Source organism: Rhea americana, unplaced genomic scaffold (assembly GCF_003343005.1).
Source record: "Rhea americana isolate MKP2758 unplaced genomic scaffold, rheAme1 scaffold_538, whole genome shotgun sequence".
In the NCBI taxonomy this organism is placed as follows: Eukaryota; Metazoa; Chordata; class Aves; order Rheiformes; family Rheidae; genus Rhea; species Rhea americana.
This window is the reverse complement of record NW_028186688.1, coordinates 54972-59357: the sequence shown is the minus strand read 5'-3', so window position 1 is coordinate 59357 and position 4386 is coordinate 54972. Positions and strand designations below refer to the sequence as shown.

Genomic DNA, 4386 nt, shown 5'->3' with positions numbered 1-4386 from the left:
GTCCGCGGTGCGGTGCGGTGCGGTGCGGTGCTGCAGCCCGGCGCCGCCGCTGACACGAGTTGTTCTCGGCTCGCCTTCTCTCTTTCCTTCCCGAGCGCCGGCAGGCACCGGGGAAGGAAGCGGAGGGCAGCGCGCCTTCCCCGGCGCTGCCGCTGCCGCGGGGGCCGCAGGTCCGAGGACGGGGCTCGCGGCTCGGACAGGCGGCCGCCGCGGCGCAGAGGCCTTACCGAGCTGGCGACGGGAGCCGGAAGGCACACACGCAACTTGTTTCTGGGATCTCGAAGGCAGAAAGCGGTCTGACAGAGGYGGTCGGAGCTTCCCGGAGCCGCGCAGCGCGCTGTCCTACAGACGGAGTTCAGAAAGGGGGCTAGCGGACACGGACTGAGATGCTGCGCTAATTGAATACGCCCTGGCTAAGCCCACCACACCAAAACCTGCCAGCTCTGGACAAGAAAAAGAACTATGTTTCCTGCAGACTGCTTCCTGAAAGATGTTATCATTGGAAAATACACTTGTAGGCATCTCCAAATACCTACACACATATTTAAGTTTATATAAACATATATATAGGTTTTATACATATTTACATATGTATAGAAGATTTAGAAGAGATATACTGTTACTGTAAGCAGCCAATGCTAGAAATAGCTATTTTCTTCTACCTAAAAAGCTCCAGATTGCTTTACTACTGCTATCCACAATTCACAGTGGGTTAGGAAGTAGCAGAAAGCAGCARTAAGTGTCTTCGATTATTCAGAAACAAATCTTAGTCATGGCGTACGCAATGAGCATGACTCGATGTGCTGATCACATGCAAAGTGCATTAAGCAATGCACCGGAATACTGGGATTCCCACTAACGTCCCTGCGCTAAAGGTATAGCTAGAGGTATTTCTGTGGGACGTGAAAGAGAAGTCGTATTTATGGATTACTCCTATTTTCTCCCTATGTTTTTTAACAGAAATTGTTTAGAAAGGCTTTCTCAAAGTGTGCTCCCCAGATCTTAAGTCTAGCAGGTGAATTAATGTAGATAAAGAACAGAAGAAATTCCAAACTGTTTTATTACCAGCCCCTTTAACACACTAATGTAGTTTTGGTTTGGTCTCCAACTAAGTACCACTTTTCCACGTCCTCTATCAGAGGCAGCTCACAGAAGGACACTTCTCTCCCTGGTACTCCTTGGGGACGTTAACTGTTCTGACCAGGCTGCAGTCATGCCTTAGTCTACGKATGGGCTGCAGTGTCTGAACGACCAGGTCAACCTGTTCAGAGTTACCAAATTATCAAAGTGACATTGATTCATCTARCTTTTCCATAAATATTTCTTTCTGCAACAGGCAAATGCCAATGAGCGTGTCTTCTGTAGCCCTTAAGATCTCAAGTTTTCCATTTATTTTTCAGATGCGGTATATTGGCTCCTAAGACACCAGTCTGATTACATCTTATTCACTAAATCAAGTAAGTTAATCTCAAGCTGAGTAATTTTCACCAGGCTTATATATCATACTGTAGGGTCCTCCTTTTGCTCYAAGAGGATGAAGTTTCTGGCTCTGCATTCAAATTTCTGACACATTTTCCAAAATCTAGGTGAAGCATGAATTTAAAAATGGRAGGAATGTCATGGGACGTTAGGAAAGAAAGTTATCCCCAAATCAATATTCTGCCAGACTCAGTGTGTAMATATTCCCTGCCAACACATTTCCAAATGTGATATTTATCGAAAGAGATTTAGAAGCAGAATGATTAGGACTGTCTTTCATAATTTTGATGATTAATTTACAGGTCCTGTGAAAAGATGGGGACTCTGTTCTGCCTCTGTGGGTTATATTGACTTATTTCCACCCAACTTTCAAACACAAAGGATTTCTCACAATAGCATCTCACTTGTCTGCAGCATTTTTTTGTCTTCCAGTTACACAGCATCCAGAACCTTGCCTCCCTCCCCCCCATTTTAAACATAAAAATGATGAACAATCTCCTTTCAAAAGGCTGTAGGTGCCCTCTCAAAGAGATGCAGAAAGATGAGATGGATGGCAAGAGGAAGAAAAGCCACATCATCAGAAACAGAGCTAGCTTGTGCTCCGCTGCCACAGCTGGAACACAGCAGCAAGACCAAACAGAAAACCTCCTTGGACTCCGTCTTGCTGGGGACCCTGGTACAGCTCTACCCTCCCACTTTTCACGAGACTAACAAGGACATTTTTTTTCCATTGCAAACCAAGATACCTCATGTTCTATTTTATGGGAGATGTTGTCGTTTACTTTGAACAAAAATTATTTTCAATTCAAATAGAATAGCCCTAATTCCTAGCTGGTTTTCCGTAGTCTGTAGCTGTTATAAGTCTATTAAAAGTAAACTTAGAAAACCAAACCAGTCATCTTATCATAAAGTTAGAGTTTTTGCTGGAACAGTCCTTCAAACATGATACATAGAAATATTACTATCAGCTGAAGAGAATTCTTATGATTTTCTTTCACTAGCATACTCAAAACAGCAAAGTAAATGATTATTTAGTAAATAATTTGGAATAAGCGAGTGTGGTTTAAGACAGGCTGCTGAACTGGAGTGAAGAAATTATAAAGACTGACTTCTCTTTGGGGGCAAAGTTCAAATTTCAGCTACTAGATGTTGCTGGGAGAAGGTGAGGGTATAGCATCCGAAGGGATTGCTAATAATGAAGTCACCTTGAAGGTGTATTAGTATTACAACTGCTTAACAAAGTCACAGGCTAATGTTATTTCAATGATAAATCAAGTGTGGCAAATTGGTGGCTCTATCAGCAAGAGAGACACTGATACCAAAGTTGTGTATTCCTAGAAATATATATATAAGATGAAGTAATTTGTTTGCAACACGTTTATGTAAACTGCTGAAATGAAACTAGTCCTAAGCTGCTTTCAGGAGGAAAGTTCTATGGAATCACAACAGATTAAGGGGGAGGGGGGGAAGGGACAGAAAAAGCACTAACTAAATCAATATACCTGTATGTATCAGACTGCAAAAGTTGTTAAGATTTTAGGAGGAATTCTGTAGATGTGTATCTTGTTTTCAGAAAAAATAAAGCTGGCTATACTTAACTCCAAACAATGCAAACCAAACATCTGAAACAGTAGTTAAAAAGGGTATCTGATCCCTATTTTAAATAGATTATATATATGTCTTTTTCAGATAAAGAGTGTTACTGAAATGTTATTAAAACAGTCCTGTTTCCTATTTAAAACGACACTTAAAATCTTCAGAGTCAAGTGTGAGTGCAACTGTAGTTTGTATGTATTCCTTTTGGGGAATATATACCTTTTAACTACTTGGACAATATGCAGTATTATTTTACATTTTTTAAAAAAATAATAGGCAACATTATAGTTTGGTTTTGTGCYTAATTATCCATTTGCTGAACTGACAGAAATGGGATTTCTCTAAAAATTGCAAGAGTTCCTTCTATTACATCGCTATCTTTGACGTTATCACTGCTTTTTATACGGACATTTTAAAAATACCTCTATTAACTTTTCATGCTAGAAGCCCTGCTGCCTTGCTTTTAAAACAGTAAGTAGTAGGGATCTCAGTATGGGGAGAGGAGACCACCTTTTGTATCACTCATATTTATTCAATTGTATTTATCTTTGGTAGTACTGAACCAAGAATCAACATAAATTATCAACTTAATTTTTAAGGATTTGAAGCTGAAATGTATAATGTGAAGCTCATGTTCTAGTCAGGCTTCAGCTTGTCTCTAAATGTTACAGCTTCTTGTAGAGAATTATCACTTCAACTTGAAGTCACTGCTTTCTGCCGTTAAAGTATCAAAATAAGTTTGGCATAGAGCAACTGTGAATTGAGTACTGACATATGGTCATTTTAACATACAAAATAGCAAAAATATTTTGAAAAATATTCTTGCTTTTGCCTAACCAAGCCAGGAGAGGAATGCAAGGGCCTTGTGTCATTTCCAYGGGAGGATTCTTTGAGAGGAGTGATGCTATTGAAGTAGTTTTGGTTCTATTTACTATCAGATTCTAGAAGCTTTTGAGCTATGTATTATCCAATAACATGAAACAGCCACCTCCGAGTAGTGAAATAAAATGGATTTTTTTTTAATAGTCACTAGCTATTTAGATAGCTGGCATGGGCCTACACACCGCAAACTGTGTGAAAAACTACTAAAGCAGGAACAGCATTAGTATCTAATTTGTGTGCTAAACTCTTATACAGTATGTTCGTGATGCTGATGACAGCATCACTTGTCAATAAAAYCAAAAACCTAAGAAATATCTTTTTATATCAAGCTTTATAGATCACACTCTTGACACTATTTCAAGAACAAGGTATTTTAGAGTAAACAGAACATCAGCTTCTATCTCAGAACCTTACAGATTTTCTGCAAAC

The 4386-nt window shown here is 39.9% G+C and overlaps 1 protein-coding gene and 1 long non-coding RNA gene across 5 annotated transcripts in view; one reads left to right on the top strand and one right to left on the bottom strand.

The window, feature by feature from the left end:
- The window catches only part of GATAD2A (GATA zinc finger domain containing 2A), a 57313-nt gene extending 57067 nt beyond the window's left edge, over positions 1–246 (bottom strand). For all 3 annotated transcript variants that reach the window (XM_085318469.1, XM_085318473.1, XM_085318471.1), the window contains exon 1: positions 228–246. The gene's annotated coding sequence lies outside the window, so the exon portion shown is untranslated. The remainder of the gene's footprint in view (positions 1–227) is intronic.
- On the top strand, positions 36–2931 carry LOC146588144 (uncharacterized). 2 transcript variants are annotated; one of them, XR_014897481.1, is made up of 3 exons: positions 36–514; positions 1401–1457; positions 1988–2931. It is a non-coding gene; the product is annotated as an uncharacterized LOC146588144 (long non-coding RNA). The 2 variants fall into 2 exon arrangements; XR_014897482.1 differs by having other exon boundaries at positions 1782–2931.
- Positions 2932–4386: the final 1455 nt, after the last annotated feature.